This window comes from Coregonus lavaretus (assembly GCF_964263955.1).
Source record: "Coregonus lavaretus genome assembly, chromosome: 34".
Lineage (NCBI taxonomy): Eukaryota > Metazoa > Chordata > Actinopteri > Salmoniformes > Salmonidae > Coregonus > Coregonus lavaretus.
In genome coordinates, this window is record NC_140021.1 from 6079050 (window position 1) to 6095964 (window position 16915).

Below are 16915 nucleotides of genomic sequence, written 5' to 3' on the forward strand. Positions count from 1 at the left end.
GGGGGCCAGTATGAAAAAATATTACAATCGCACACAGCCATGCAATCGACATAGACAAACATTGGCAGTAGAATGGCCTTACTGAAGCGCTCAGTGACTTTAAACGTGGCACCGTCATAGGATTTCAAATTTCGGCCCTGCTACAGCTGCCCCAGTCAACTGTAAGTGCTGTTATTGTGAAGTGGAAATGTCTAGGAGCAAGTCCCCGCAGCAACGTTCTAACATCTAGCGGAAAGTCTTCCCAGAGGAGTGGAGACTGTTATAGGAGGAAAGAGTGGACCAACTCCATATTAATGCCCATGATTTTGGAATGAGATGTTCGACGAGCAGGTGTCCACATACTTTTGGTCATGTAGTGTATCACAGTTCTTAGTTAATAGTGTATTGTTAAAACCGGTCTCTCCATATTGCTAATTTACAGTAGACCTACATACAGGGTCAAATTAGTCACATTGTCATCCACTGCTGACAATGAATAACATACCCAGCAAACCGGGAACATTCCCCAAAATATTAGCGAAGATTCCCATTAACTTCTAGTTAGGGTTTTATTCAACATTAGGATGATAACATCCCAACAATTTCAAATTATATTTTTGATAACAAAATCTATTTCTTTCCTTATTTTTTTATTTTTATGAAATGTCCTTTGAATGTTCTCCTAACATTCACTAAAATGTTGTGCACAACATCTGTAACATCGATCACAGAACATTCCCCAAAAGTTCTCATTAGGTTTCCAGGTAATGTAATAACACAATATACCAGTAATGTTTCTAGTAATGTCCCCACAATGTTCAGACCAGACTGTTCCCAGAAACATTCTGGGAACCTTTAAAGAACAGACTAAATGTTTTCTAGGAACGTTCTTGGAACATCAGGCAAATGTTTTATACAAACATTCTATAATCATCAGCACGACTGGACAGTTTTTGGGTTATGAGAACATTTGCTGTGACCTAACAAATGTTCTGGGGACTTTCACAGAACCAATTTCGGTTTGCTGGATAGGAACTAGTCCTACACTCCCAAATGGATCTTAGGTTAAATGTGTAAGACTCATCAATAATTCATTGGCGTAGCCGGCTCTAATCTAACCAAGCAGCAGAGACTAAGGTTTTCTAATCACACAGAGATACCTGAACCAACAGATACTGTGTGTAGTGACAGCTTGGCTACCTACCACAGTAGTCTTAGTATCCACAAGGCTTGATCTCCTCCTCAACGCTACCACCTGCAGCCATGGCACTCTCATCCCCTCTCTCATCCCCTCTCTCATCCCCTCTCTCATCCTCTCTCTCATCCCCTCTCTCGTCCCCTCTCTCGTCCCCTCTCTCGTCCCCTCTCTAATCCTCTCTCTCATCCCCTCTCTCATCCCCTCTCTCATCCCCTCTTTCATCCCCTCTCTCATCCCCTCTCTCATCCCCTCTCTCATCCTCTCTCTCATCCCCTCTCTCGTCCCCTCTCTCGTCCCCTCTCTCGTCCCCTCTCTAATCCTCTCTCTCATCCCCTCTCTCATCCCCTCTCTCATCCCCTCTTTCATCCCCTCTCTCATCCCCTCTCTCATCCCCTCTCTCATCCCCTCTCTCATCCCCTCTCTCATCCTCTCTCTCATCCCCTCTTTCATCCCCTCTCTCATCCCCTCTCTCATCCCCTCTCTCATCCCCTCTCTCATCCCCTCTCTCATCCGCTCTCTCATCCTCTCTCTCATCCCCTCTCTCATCCTCTCTCTCATCCCCTCTCTCATCCGCTCTCTCATCCCCTCTCCCCAATCCTCTCTCATCCTCTCTCTCATCCCCTCTTTCATCCCCTCTCTCATCCCCTCTCTCATCCCCTCTCTCATCCTCTCTCTCATCCCCTCTCTCATCCCCTCTCTCACCCCCTCTCTCATCCTCTCTCTCATCCTCTCTCTCATCCCCTCTCTCATCCCCTCTCTCATCCTCTCTCTCATCCTCTCTCTCATCCTCTCTCTCATCCCCTCTCTCATCCTCTCTCTCATCCTCTCTCTCATACTCTCTCTCATCCCCTCTTTCATCCCCTCTCTCATCCCCTCTCTCATCCCCTCTCTCATCCCCTCTCTCATCCCCTCTCTCATCTCCTCTCTCATCCTTTCTCTAAGAGTGTGTGTGATATTTACTCATTGTGTTTGATAAGAGTGTGTGTGATATTTACTCATTGTGTTTGATAAGAGTGTGTGTGATATTTACTCATTGTGTTTGATAAGAGTGTGTGAGGTATGAGATTTCACCAGCGTGTGACGACGGGATCTCTCCAAACGTAGTCACACTGTGGGGTTGATAACAGAGATATGGGTCTGAATGAATGACAACGTTTGTTGCCGAGCGCAGACACAGTCCCTCTTCTTCCAGTAGCTCACAAGTAAAGAATGAAACAAGGTAGCAAGACTCGGCTGAGGGGTAAACTGGCTCCTTTCCACACTTACTTTAATCACATCCCAACAGTCATAAAAATAAATACCGGCTGAAATATGGCGTCGTCGCTGCTACATTAATGAATCAAAAATCCCCTTTCCCTGGTTACATCATCATTGCCATTCTCCCGACTGCTTGATGTTCACACACACACACACACACACACACACACACACACAGACACACACACACACACACACACACACACACACACACACACACACACACACACACACACACACACACACACACACACACACACACACACACACACACACACACACACACTCCATGTAAAAGAGAGCAGGGTTTCTTCTCCCTAACCCCCTCTCTCTTTTGAAGTCTCTGCATGCTTTTCCATAGCTATAGGGGGGATTATTTTAGCAAACTAAAATGCTTAGCCGAGAAGGATGTTTCCAATGGCTTCCTTCTGTCTCTCCCTCCCACCTCCATTTGGCAAGGTTACAGCACAAGGATTTATTACTCAGTCACTGGCCAGGCTGCTACAAATCAATCAAGCCCTATTCTGATGTCACGCTGTAAATTGTACCCTGGTCCTTTCAATGCTGGCTCCTTTTATCTACTTTTGGCTTCAACGGTCGGATATTGTAGCTTACACTTTTTGGCTTCATCAAGGAGCCGCATCGGAATCACTTCCTTTTACAGTGGCTTAACTTCCATTGAAAAACATGTTGATGCTTGGTAACTATTTTAAAATAGCACTGGAGAAGGAAAGGTAGGTTTCACATGTTATAATGAGGCAGCGATTCTTTCATAACATCTGTCCCTCTATCTACAGTAGCGGGGTGTTAAGCACCCTCCTCCACTTGCATGGATTATTGAGCAGATTTTCAAAGGGAGGCAGTAGAGGCCCCAGTCTCCTGAGACTTGACTGGAGAGAAGGGATCTCATTAATCTCTTTCCCCCTAAACAACCTGAGCTCACACTGCAGCAGACACATCTCAACCTTCAAATCATAGCCTATCAAAAGCGAAGATGTTATTTCTCTTTAGATCAGGGTAGTGTGTGTACATCCAGCAGTTTTTTTTAAACCTAATTCAGCTTATCAAGGAGCTAATGAGCAGAAGATTAGTAGAATCAGGTGTTAGAGCAGGGATGGAACAAAACCTGCACACTGGCCACCACTGGAATCTGGTGGCTTCACCCAGTGAGGTTCTCTTAAATGTTTTATAAAGAATTGAGGGGCCTCTAAAAGGTATGTGGATGCCCCCCTCCATTCAGTCCCATTGACAGTGAACTTACCGGTACCTCGTCGAGTTCCAGGGGTTCGATCATGGGTGCCTCGTCGAGGCGCGGCGAGCGCAGGGGGGACGAGGACAGCCTCTTCTCCCATTCGGTAAGGCCAGCCGTGTCGGCACCCGTCTCCAAGAATGACCTCTTGAGCTCACTGATGTTGGTCGCGTGTTTCAACAGCTCCTCCGGGGTGCCCACTGTGTCCTGAGAAGCAACAAGAGGAGGATAAGTCATCTTACTGATAATGATACACTACTGCTACTGTTAGGGTCAGTTACTGTTGGGGTTAGTTACTGTTAGGGTCAGTTACTGTTGGGGTTAGTTACTGTTGGGGTTAGTTACTGTTGGGGTTAGTTACTGTTAGGGTCAGTTACTGTTAGGGTCAGTTACTGTTGGGGTTAGTTACTGTTGAGGTTAGTTACTGTTAGGGTCAGTTACTGTTGGGGTTAGTTACTGTTGAGGTTAGTTACTGTTGGGGTTAGTTACTGTTGGAGTTAGTTACTGTTGAGGTTAGTTACTGTTAGGGTCAGTTACTGTTGGGGTTAGTTACTGTTGGGGTAGTTACTGTTAGGGTCAGTTACTGTTAGGGTCAGTTACTGTTGGGGTTAGTTACTGTTGAGGTTAGTTACTGTTGGGGTTAGTTACTGTTGAGGTTAGTTACTGTTAGGGTCAGTTACTGTTGGGGTTAGTTACTGTTGGGGTTAGTTACTGTTGAGGTTAGTTACTGTTAGGGTCAGTTACTGTTGGGGTTAGTTACTGTTGGGGTAGTTACTGTTAGGGTCAGTTACTGTTGAGGTTAGTTACTGTTAGGGTCAGTTACTGTTAGGGTCAGTTACTGTTAGGGTCAGTTACTGTTGGGGTTAGTTACTATTAGGGTCAGTTACTGTTAGGGTCAGTTACTGTTGGGGTTAGTTACTATTAGGGTCAGTTACTGTTAGGGTCAGTTACTGTTGGGGTCAGTTACTGTTGAGGTTAGTTACTATTAGGGTCAGTTACTGTTAGGGTCAGTTACTGTTAGGGTGAGTTACTGTTAGGGTCAGTTACTGTTGGGGTTAGTTACTGTTAGGGTCAGTTACTGTTAGGGTCAGTTACTGTTAGGGTCAGTTACTGTTGAGGTTAGTTACTATTAGGGTCAGTTACTGTTAGGGTCAGTTACTGTTAGGGTCAGTTACTGTTAGGGTCAGTTACTGTTGAGGTTAGTTACTGTTAGGGTCAGTTACTGTTGAGGTGAGTTACTGTTAGGGTCAGTTACTGTTGGGGTTAGTTACTGTTAGGGTCAGTTACTGTTAGGGTCAGTTACTGTTAGGGTCAGTTACTATTAGGGTGAGTTACTGTTGGGGTTAGTTACTGTTGGGGTTAGTTACTATTAGGGTCAGTTACTGTTAGGGTCAGTTACTATTAGGGTCAGTTACTGTTGGGGTCAGTTACTGTTGGGGTTAGTTACTGTTGGTGTTAGTTACTGTTAGGGTCAGTTACTGTTAGGGTCAGTTACTGTTGGGGTTAGTAACTGTTGGTGTTAGTTACTGTTAGGGTCAGTTACTGTTAGGGTCAGTTACTGTTGGGGTTAGTTACTGTTAGGGTTAGTTACTATTAGGGTCAGTTACTGTTAGGGTCAGTTACTATTAGGGTTAGTTAGGGTCAGTTACTGTTAGGGTCAGTTACTATTAGGGTTAGTTACCGTTAGGTTTAGTTACCGTTAGGGTTAGTTACCGTTAGGGTTAGGGTCAGTTACTGTTAGGGTCAGTTACTGTTAGGGTTAGTTACTGTTAGGGTCAGTTACCGTTGGTGTTAGTTACTGTTAGGGTCAGTTACCGTTGGTGTTAGTTACTGTTAGGGTTAGTTACTGTTCAGGTTAGTTACTGTTAGGGTCAGTTACTGTTAGGGTCAGTTACTGTTGGGGTTAGTTACTGTTAGGGTGAGTTACTGTTAGGGTCAGTTACTGTTAGGGTCAGTTACTGTTAGGGTCAGTTACTGTTAGGGTCAGTTACTGTTGAGGTTAGTTACTGTTAGGGTCAGTTACTGTTGGTGTTAGTTACTGTTAGGGTTAGTTACTGTTAGGGTTAGTTACTGTTGAGGTTAGTTACTGTTAGGGTGTAAATGTTACATGTGTATGTATTTCAAGTCAATATAGCAGTCTTGTGTCATGTTGTTAAAGATTGTATAATATGTTGTATGTCCATGTATAAAAAAATACTGGGAAAAAAATTATATGGAAAACAAAAATGCTACTGGACGCTAAAACGCAAGCTAAAAAACAATTAAAAAATGAGATAGTGAATGAGTTCTGAAATACAAATTCAATAGAAAATCCACTGTGTGTTGTAAGACAAATTACAGATCTGCAGCTGTATGCTGCTATTCAAGCAGCGTGGCTAAGTATCGTCGTGGTGACAGATTGACAAATGTAATGTCCATTACTTTGATGTATGTTTATATTATGTTCACAGCAGCAGTGTAATGAGCTGAATATATAATGTCATAATCTATCCGAAACAGGCAGGACATGCATTCAAAAGAACACTGCAATGCATGTACCTCTCTTTTCTACTGAATTATCTGCATTTTGCGGCGAATCCTAACTGTCACTTAAGTAACATTTTCACTTAGTCTCCCATTGACATCAGTGCATGACTAAGTGGAAGTTCGGATTCACCCCTTTTAAAGAGGCATTCATAGACATCAATAGAACTCAACATCATCTTACTCTCTATCTAGCAATAACTCCCACCTGGCATATCCTGTTAATACAGTATATATTACATCAATAGAACAAATTCCACAAATAAAAGTATGTTAATGAATCAACATTGGACAATATTAGTTCAAAACAACATGTTATTATCATTAGTAAAAACTATGGTTGGGTTTGTGTACTATATCGGTTATAACAACTACCTGTTTGTTATAACAACTACCTGTCAGTTATAACAACTTCCTATCAGTTATAACAACTACCTGTCAGTTATAACAACTACCTGTCAGTTATAACAACTACCTGTTTGTTATAACAACTACCTGTCAGTTATAACAACTACCTGTTTGTTATAACAACTACCTGTCAGTTATAACAACTACCTGTCAGTTATAACAACTACCTGTCAGTTATAACAACTACCTGTTTGTTATAACAACTTCCTGTCAGTTATAACAACTACCTGTCAGTTTTAACAACTACCTGTTTGTTATAACAACTACCTGTCAGTTATAACAACTACCTGTCAGTTATAACAACTACCTGTCAGTTATAACAACTACCTGTCAGTTATAACAACTACCTGTCTGTTATAACAACTTCCTGTCAGTTATAACAACTACCTGTTTGTTATAATAATAATAATAATAATAATATGCCATTTAGCAGACGCTTTTATCCAAAGCGACTTACAGTCATGCGTGCATACATTTTTGTGTATGGGTGGTCCCGGGGATCGAACCCACTACCTTGGCGTTACAAGCGCCGTGCTCTACTTATAACAACTACCTGTCAGTTATAACAACTACCTGTCAGTTATAACAACTACCTGTTTGTTATAACAACTTCCTGTCAGTTATAACAACTACCTGTCAGTTATAACAACTACCTGTTTGTTATAACAACTACCTGTCAGTTATAACAACTACCTGTCAGTTATAACAACTACCTGTTTGTTATAACAACTACCTGTCAGTTATAACAACTACCTGTTTGTTATAACAACTACCTGTCAGTTATAACAACTACCTGTCAGTTATAACAACTACCTGTCAGTTATAACAACTACCTGTCAGTTATAACAACTACCTGTTTGTTATAACAACTTCCTGTCAGTTATAACAACTTCCTGTCAGTTATAACAACTACCTGTTTGAAACCCCTCATGCTGTTACTGTCCAAACCAAGTCCTTGAGCAAAAGTCCCTACCACGCACTAGTCTGCTGCTCCATACAGTACCAACCTCCAACATTAGCACACTATGTCTGACAAACACATTCTCCCCCTTTATTCACCTTATGGAACTGTTCTGGAAAGAAAATGACAGTTATTTAGATTTTATTGCATGTCAAATCTATATCTCCTCGTAGATTGCAGGTGTTGATTGTGCAGCCTACAGTGATTTTGAATCCCAGGTTCACAGGTTGAATCCCAGGTTCACAACTGTGGATGAAATGAGTGTTAATGCGTGTTAATGCGCCATACTTTAGTTGGTATACCTGTGTCTTTAACTCGGATTCATCCTCCTGGTCCGACTGGCAGCAGGGGAAGCACAGAGAGGGAGTTTGATATCAAAACCGGAATACAACACAGGTTATAGCTTATAAGAGGAACTATCAAATAACATCCGATATTGTTGAAATAGAAATGTGAAACTAAAGAACGTAAGACTTCTAGAAGAAGAGATGAGAGTTGAGGTGACTAGTGACTACCCATGTTACAAACCTCAGTGGCTGTCAGTTCACCATCGACCTCAGTGTCTGTCAGTTCGGTCTGTTTAGTAGCAACACAACAATAGAACATCCAATGGAAAAGCGTGAGGAGAAAGACAACTGTGGTTGTTAGGGTCGAGCATTTCCCACAACTCATATTTACCTAAACATTAGCCATTAGCAAAGTGGTTGAACAAAGTAGTGACAGAAAACTTTTTTTTTTTCGGGGTAAAAAAACAACAACAGGAAATGCATTAAAACAATATTCGGATGACCTATGTCAACATAATACCATTAACATACATTACTGATGACTCCACCAGCTTGAGGTCGATCTACCGCCTTATAAATGTTCATCACATATTCAATTAATGTTAGTAGTTTGCCCTGTGGTTTCTACTAAGAATGCTTATCCTAGGTAACTAGTAACTACAGACATTACATCTGCCAAAGTTCATTCAGTTTAAGCTCCTTGTCATCAATTTGCACACTGAATGAACAGTACATCTAAAAAAGCCATTTTTATTTCTACATTTCAAATAGTCTGGCCCTGCCTGTCTCTGAGTGTTCTGGCACTGAAATGAAGTTGCCCCTCTGCCAGAGTAGAGAAGGTTCAGGTCAGATCTCCATTAGTGAGTTATCAGGGACCTACCTACCTGATAGAGAGAGTGGCAGAGCGTGAAAGCACAGGGCGGAATCCCCAGACAATGAGATTTGTGCTGCTTCGTTACCTTAAAAGGAGAAAGGCTATCTGGCTCTAGTCTGTCTGACAGAATAGCTCTGGCTGACGCTAGCTAGTTTCGACTCTTGGCTCCGGCAATAAACAGCTTTCATTTTCAGTCTGGGCACTCAGAGGAATTTGTTTGAATGTATTATAGAATGCTCTCAGGGGTGGGCTGAGAACTGAGATATTTGATTGGGTGTGGAGAACTATACCTTGGTGTCATGTCGAATGGGAGAGGTTGGACTTGGCTGAGAGATCTCGGTGGCTTTCGTGGTCTCATCCTCCACCTCCTCCTCCTCCACCTCCACCACCTCCTCCTCCTCCTCCTCCACCTCCTCCTCCTCCTCCTCCTCCTCCTCCTCCACCTCCTCCTCTACTTCCACCTCCTCCTCCGCCTTCCTCTCCTCCACCTTTTTCTCCGGTGTCACCGTGGTGATGAGGTCGCTCATGGCGATGCCCTTCGCCCTTCCGTATAGGTCCGAGCCCATCTCTGAAGCATGCACATAGACGCACATGCACGCACACGCACGCACATACCCACACACACATACACACACACACACATACACATACACACACACACATACACACACACACACACACACACACATCATTTTCCATTTAGGGAATTGTCATCTTCCTCTAACTGAGGCAATATTGCAGGTCAGCGGGTTGGAGCGGTAATGCTAATAAGCTGCGGTCTGTATCAGCATAGTTGTCACAGCCATTGACTCAGGAGATACAGGATATATTAAATCCCATTCCTGTTGATAATAACATATTATCAACATCAGAGCCTTTCTATAAAATATGATCTGTAATTAAAGCAATATTCTGAAATCACACAATACTCTATAATCATTGTGTGGTTTGAAATGACAAAGCTGGTGCATTTCATATACACTATATATACAAAAGTATGTGGACACCACCACAGCATACAATGACATTCTAGACGATTCTGTGCTTCCAACTTTGTGGCAACAGTTTGGGGAAGGCCCTTTCCTGTTTCAGCATGACAATGCCCCCGCACACAAAGCGAGGTCCATACAAAAATTGTTTGTCGAGATCGGTGTGGAAGAACTTGACTGGCCTGCACAGAGCTCTGACCTCAACCACATCGAACACTTTTGAGATGAATTGGAACGCCGACTGCTAGCCAGGTCTAATCGCCCAACTTCAGTGCCCGACCTCACTAATGCTCATGTGGCTGAATGGAAGCAAGTCCCCGCAGCAATGTTCCAACATCTAGTGGAAAGCCTTCCCAGAAGAGTGGAGGCTGTTATAGCAGCAAAGGGGGGACCAACTCCATATTAATGCCCATGATTTTGGAATGATACGTTCGACGAGCAGGTGTCCACATACTAGTGTAATATAGATAATGTAGTGTAGCTGCTCATAGAATCTTATCAGCAGTATGATATTATACGACAATATCATAAAGAGTTTCAGGTAATAATATGCCATTTAGCAGACGCTTTTATCCAAAGCGACTTACAGTCATGTGCGCATACATTTTTACGTATGGGTGGTCCCGGGGATCGAACCCACTACCCTGGCGTTACAAGCGCCATGCTCTACCAATTGAGCTACAGAGGACCACAACAGTAAGCGCCTAGCGAAATACCACGGTCCACATTTATGAGGAGAAAATGTTTTTTCTTATTTGCTATCAGTTTCCATGCTGAGGTTTTTATGATAGGTTGACTACCCTCATCATAAATGTTCTATATACAACTTCTGGACTGAAATGCAAAATCACTGATAACCTGTCATTTTTCAGCACCTCTATACGCAGGCCTTACAAACATTCTTTAACTTACTGCAGCCTTTGAATTTCCCCCATTGACTGGAAATCAAAGGCTCAAACTGCACACACTGAAATACCAATACAAAAACTACTGCATCAGAATCTAAACGAGAAAGGTAATCAGAAATACAGTTGGCCGATGCTAAGGTTTGGATGTGCTGGTAAATGACAAATAAAAGGATGTTACATCATTGCTATTAGTCAGTTACAGATAAGAGAATGCACTGCATCCCTGCCGTGGACACAAACATAGCTAATAAGCAGTATTCTATCATTCTGGCCAGAAAAACACATATCCTAACCAATATTAACTGTATCTAGGTTAACTTGTACCATCTCCCTACATCTGTGACGGCACAGAAAGCACTCTGACTCCATGTTACGAGCTGGGAGAAAAAGTGAGTAATTGTCGAGTCTCCTTATAGATCCGGGTCACATTAGCCAATAGCGGCCAAGCTAACACAACAAGGCGTTTTTGTTTCCTCCATATTTTTGTTAAACAAACAACTGCAAGTGAACAGCTGTGAAGCAATGGCCATGGTGCATTCACATGCTAGGCGGGGAGCCCCCCCAATCAGCACGGGAACATGCAAGTCTGGTCAGCACTGAGGGAGGAGTCTCTAACAAGGGCCCAAAATACAAAACAAAATGGCCACCGTCAAAGAAGAGGAAAGAAGCAGATATGTGATAATTAACTAGCAGGCATAGCTAGCAGGGGCTACATCTACTGTTAGCACGTACAGAGACACACAGTGCATGATATCTACCTTTTGGTTTAGCGCCGTTAAAACTAGCAGGTGATTTAATTCTCGGGGATACAGACTCTGTTTTTTGGGGCGTATTCCTTTTGGGTGAACTCCTATTGGGTGAACTCCTTTTGGGTGAACTCCTATTGGGTGAACTCCTTTTGGGTGAACTCCTATTGGGTGAACTCCTTTTGGATGTACTCTGCGGAGCTGAGGAGGATTGCATAGAAATTCAATATTATTTGGGAAGATTCAACATTAACATGATTACATAATATTATTCAAATCTGAGCATTAGGGAGTCAGCTGAGCACTTGAGAGAAAGAGGGATAGAATATTGTTGGTTTATATTATAATTCTGTAGAGCTATTGACTATGGATTTGAATACATTAATGTTAGAGGATGTGTAAGTTGTGTCTGGTTCACAGTGTTATGGAAAGCCTCGGTTCAGACTAAGAGATGCAGTTAAGTCATACAGTGCTAGAGGATGGATCCACTTTCGGATGGGAGGAGAACAGACAGTCAGACACTGAACAGTCTCCCATCAATGAGGAGTTTAGACATAAATATCAATGTTGCCTTTTCGGTCCAATGATAATGATGAGTCTGAATCAAATATGGTTCCCGAGGCGGCTCATATTCAATTGGCATCACAGCCAACTGGCAGAGTCTCTCTTCCACATCAGTTGGCTAGTGAAATTCTGCCAAAAGAGCTCTTCACCCCTAGATGAGACATCAGCTGGGGACGCCAGCCACAACAATATTTGCATTCAAATGGACCGGTTTTCATCCACAGTTCTGATATGATAGTGACGGCCCACGCCGGCTCACAGAGCTCTGGAGGTCATAAATAAAATGAAAAACCAAATTCTCCAATTAATCAGTGAATGGGGGAGAACGTGGGGAGAACGGGGGAGAACAGGGGAGAACGTGGGGAGAACGGGGGAGAACGTGGGGAGAACGGGCGAGAACGTGGGGAGAATGGGGGAGAATGTGGGGAGAACGGGGGAGAACGGGGGAGAACGTGGGGAGAACGGGGGAGAACGGGGGAGAATGGGGGAGAACGTGGGGAGAACGGGGGAGAATGGAGGAGAACGGGGGAGAACGTGGGGAGAACAGGGGAGAACGGGTGAGAATGGAGGAGAACGGGAGAATGGGGGAGAACGAGGGAGAACGGAGGAGAACGGGGGAGAACGGGGGAGAACGTGGAGAGAACGGGGGAGAACGGGGGACAACGTGGGGAGAATGGGGGAGAACGTGGGGAGAACAGGGGAGAACGGGGGAGAACTGGGGAGAACGGGGGAGAACAGGGGAGAACGTGGGGAGAACTGGGGAGGACGTGGGGAGAACTGGGGAGAACGGGGGAGAACGGGGGAGAACTGGGGAGAACTGGGGAGAACGGGGGAGAACTGGGGAGAACGGGGGAGAACGTGGGGAGAACTGGGGAGAACAGGGGAGAACTGGAGGAACGGGGGAGAACTGGGGAGAACGGGGGACAACTGGGGAGAACGGGGGAGAACGGGGGAGAACAAAAGCAGAGGGTCGCCGAGCGAAGATGTCAGAACAACACAATGGGGGCGTCTGGTAAATCCCTGTGGCGAGTATCCGTTCCCTCTTCCTACACAGCCGTCGTCACTACGAGCCATTTAACTGCGGCTTCCTCTGTGAGCTGGCTTGAAAAATAAAGGACATTACCCGTGGTCTGGGTCTGGCTGATAGAGACAGGGGAGAGGGGGACGGCCCTGGCTACTCTGAAGGGGTGAAAAGGCGATGTGAGGGCAGAGCAGCGAGGAGAAAACAATGGTTAAAAGCTGTAATAAGTCTTAGCGGCGTACTGAGGCTTTAGCGACTTCACAGCACGGCTGCTTAGGGACGTTCTCTTGAGCTTTCATGTAGACTGGGAAATGGTGAAGCTATCAAGCAAACGACCACATCCAAGACAAACGGCGACCAAAATGGCTCTGTGGAGAATATAAAGTAGCATTGTCACATCGTTCTAGGGATATTCAAGGGAAAGTATACAAAATACCAATTCCCTATTCACGCCAGTGGCACTTGTAAGCCAAGGCGGCTTCCACCCAGTTACGTAACCCTGCACCTTAGAGGCTGCTGCCCTATATACATAGACTTGAAATCACTGGCCACTTTAATAATGGAACACTAGTCAGTTTAATAATGTTTACATATTTTTGCTTTACTCATCTCATATGTATATACTGTATTCAATTATACTGTATTTTAGTCTATGCTCTCCGACATTGCTCGTCCTAATATTTATATATTTCTTAATTACATTATTTTACATTTAGATTTTGTGTGTTATGTGTATTGTTGTGAATTGTTGATATGACTGCACTGTTGGAGCTAGAAACACAAGCATTTCGCTACACCCGCAATAACATCTGCTCAACGTGTATGTGACCAATAAAATTTGATTTGATTTTGATTTGAATGACAGGTCTGGGAGGACATGAGTGAATGTCAATGGTTGTGAAGACCAAATCATGTGTGATTGATTGACAGATGTCACAAGGTGTGCAGTGGTATGCCCATTTTTACAGATGGGTGCATTGATTGATTGGTGCCTTAGATGCATGGTAAAATGTACTGTCTCTTGACACCCTAAAAGCTGAATTCAACAGCTTAGAGACAGTGACTTCAAAATAGGCTGGACATAGAGACAGAGGAGGACAAGGACAACATGATTTACTTGTTCATTTAGGTTGAGTCGTTTTTGATTGATGTCCTGTAGCTAGCTTTTTGGTGGCGCACTGTATGCTTTCAGGCTAACTTTCCCAACACAAACTCTATGGGAAGAAAGGTGACACAATCCTCTTTCATTCGTAAGAGAAATATTAATGGAACTACGAACCTCCGTCCAGGCTGCGCGACATGATGTAGCGCTTGCTGGTGGAGCGCTCAAAGCGTGGCGCCGGGCGGACGATCTGGGAGCTGGCTCGTCGCGTCTGGGCCTGGGTTCTCCCGCTGTAGCGGAACTTAGAACCGAGGTTTAGAAACTTCTTGGGGGGAGTTTCTGGAGACACCAACCTAGAGGACAGAGACAAATGGTGATTAGAAACTTCTTGGGGGGAGTTTCTGGAGACAGCAACCTAGAGGACAGAGACGAATGGTGATTAAAAACTTATTGGGGGGAGTTTCTGGAGACACCAACCTAGAGGACAGAGACGAATGGTGATTAGAAACTTCTTGGGGGGAGTTTCTGGTGACACCAACCTAGAGAACAGAGACGAATGGTGATTAGAAACTTCTTGGGGGGAGTTTCTGGAGACACCAACCTAGAGGACAGAGACGAATGGTGATTAGAAACTTATTGGGGGGAGTTTCTGGAGACACCAACCTAGAGGACAGAGACAAATGGTGATAAAAATTTATTGGGGGGAGTTTCTGGAGACACCAACCTAGAGGACAGAGACAAATGGTGATTAAAAACTTATTGGGGGGAGTTTCTGGAGACACCAACCTACAGGACAGAGACAAATGGTGATTAAAAACGTATTGGTGGGAGTTTCTGGAGACACTAACCTACAGGACAGAGGCGAATGTTGATTAAAAACTTATTGGGGGGAGTTTCTGGAGACACCAACCTACAGGACAGAGACGATGGTGAGGTCAGGAGAACAAGGAGGAGACATGAATCTACGTAGAGGTCAAGAAACTCACACTATTACAGCAGGGATGGGCAAATGATTCTGGAGGGAAGCAGGCTTTTGTTCTAACCCAGCATGAAGATAACCAAGACAATGTACAATAACTATGAATTTACTTTCAAAACCCTACATTGTAATGGCAGATGTCTACACATTGAGGTGGTGGCCCAGGTCTCACCTGAAAAAGGTGTGGTGCTCCACGCAAACCTTCCACAGTCTCTTGGCCGCCCTATGGTTGGGGAGCTTGAACCCGATTGTGCTTTCAAACTGCTCAAACTGACGGCAAAACATACAGAAAAAAACACACACACATGTAATTCTATGTGATATCATTCTATGTGATATCATTCTATGTGATGTCATTCTATGTGATATTATTCTATGTGATGCCATTCTATGTGATGTCATTCTATGTGATGTCATTCTATGTGATGTCATTCGATGTGATGCCATTCTATGTGATGCCATTCAATGTGACATTATTCTATGTGACGCCATTCTATGTGATGTCATTCAATGTGACATCATTCTATGTCATGCCATTCTATGTGATGCCATTCTATGTGATGCCATTCTATGTGATGCCATTTTACGTACATGAAACAGGATAGGGACACTTCTTTCATGTGAGGTGCTTTCATGTCAGGAGGGCCTTATGCTGATATACTTACCTCTCCGGGGCGTATTTTGATGTAGAAATTATTCCTTTTGTAGGAGATCTTGAGGACCTTGGGCCAGGCGAACCTGTTGATGCGCAGGCGGTCGCGGTAGATCAGAAGACCACTGGAGCACACGCCCAACATGATCTCAACACCCTCGGAATCCTGGGAAGGACCGGCAGGAAAACACAGCATGGTCAAGAACCTGACACTATTCAAACTATACTTTTTATTAATAATTTTTTTTCAAAATTACTGAAACCTCTGCAAACTGGGATAAAAAATAAATAAATAGTAACTCGTTTCACATTGAGGTAGCCTGGGTGTCAGTCAGTTTGGGCTTGACTCAACCCACTTATTGGATGTTGTCCTCAGTTTAGGGCTAGTCAACTCCACGCCTGAAGGGCCAAAGTGCTCCTGGTTTTCTTTACTACCTAGTAGTTAATTGATTTAATGATGAATGTCACTAATTGACCCAGAGAGTCCAGAGGTGTTTCGGCCCTCCAGGCCTGGAGTTAAATGGTCCAACTCTACATACAGTATGCCCACTCTTTACTAGACTCCTATAAGAGAGCTTCCTCTTTTATTTCTTATTTCTCATTTTCTTTGTATTTGTATTTTTTCTTCATTTTTTAAATACTTTTTATATATGAAATACTGTACTGTTGGGTAGGGCTTGCAAGTTAAGCATTCAACTGTTCTTGTGCATGTGACAAATAAAGCGTGAACATGATAACGGGAAAGGAGTTGACTAATGCCAAGACAGACTGAAAACCAGGCTAAAAAAAGTGTCTTGATTGTTTAAAAAAAAATTGGTTCACAATATCCAGACACCACCACTTTCTCCTACAAAGAAGATAGATGGCCTAAAACAAGTGGCGATACAGCAAGCCAATTACAAAGCATTTCTCAATAACGGATTCAAATGAGCTTTGTAAAAAATGTAAAATGAAATGAAAACATCATATGTCGACGGACATATTTCACAAACTGTCGCCGAAACCAAGAACTAAAGAGTCAAGAAATTGACCTACATTAACAGAAACCAATAATTTTTCCTAAACCGCCTCTTTTCACAGCTCCCACTTTTACTAGTGATATGTCTGGCTTTGTAGCCAGGAGTAGGTCTTGGGCTCTTTCTCAATTGTCAAACAATTCTGTCCTCACCTCGCCTCTTCTCCTTCATTGCACTGATCTGACAGAAGTGACCAGGTGAA

The 16915-nt window shown here is 43.6% G+C and overlaps 1 pseudogene across 1 annotated transcript in view; it reads right to left on the bottom strand.

The window, feature by feature from the left end:
• LOC311109255 (protein 4.1-like) overlaps nucleotides 1–16915 on the bottom strand; it is a 54561-nt pseudogene that overhangs the window by 16631 nt on the left and 21015 nt on the right. The window contains exons 8-17 of the transcript in view: nucleotides 15711–15863; nucleotides 15218–15315; nucleotides 14240–14419; nucleotides 11392–11543; nucleotides 9027–9304; nucleotides 8104–8151; nucleotides 7878–7913; nucleotides 7622–7687; nucleotides 3696–3890; nucleotides 1184–1271 (exon numbers count right to left, since the gene is read on the bottom strand). The product of the transcript in view is annotated as a protein 4.1-like (transcript). The remainder of the gene's footprint in view (nucleotides 1–1183; nucleotides 1272–3695; nucleotides 3891–7621; nucleotides 7688–7877; nucleotides 7914–8103; nucleotides 8152–9026; nucleotides 9305–11391; nucleotides 11544–14239; nucleotides 14420–15217; nucleotides 15316–15710; nucleotides 15864–16915) is intronic.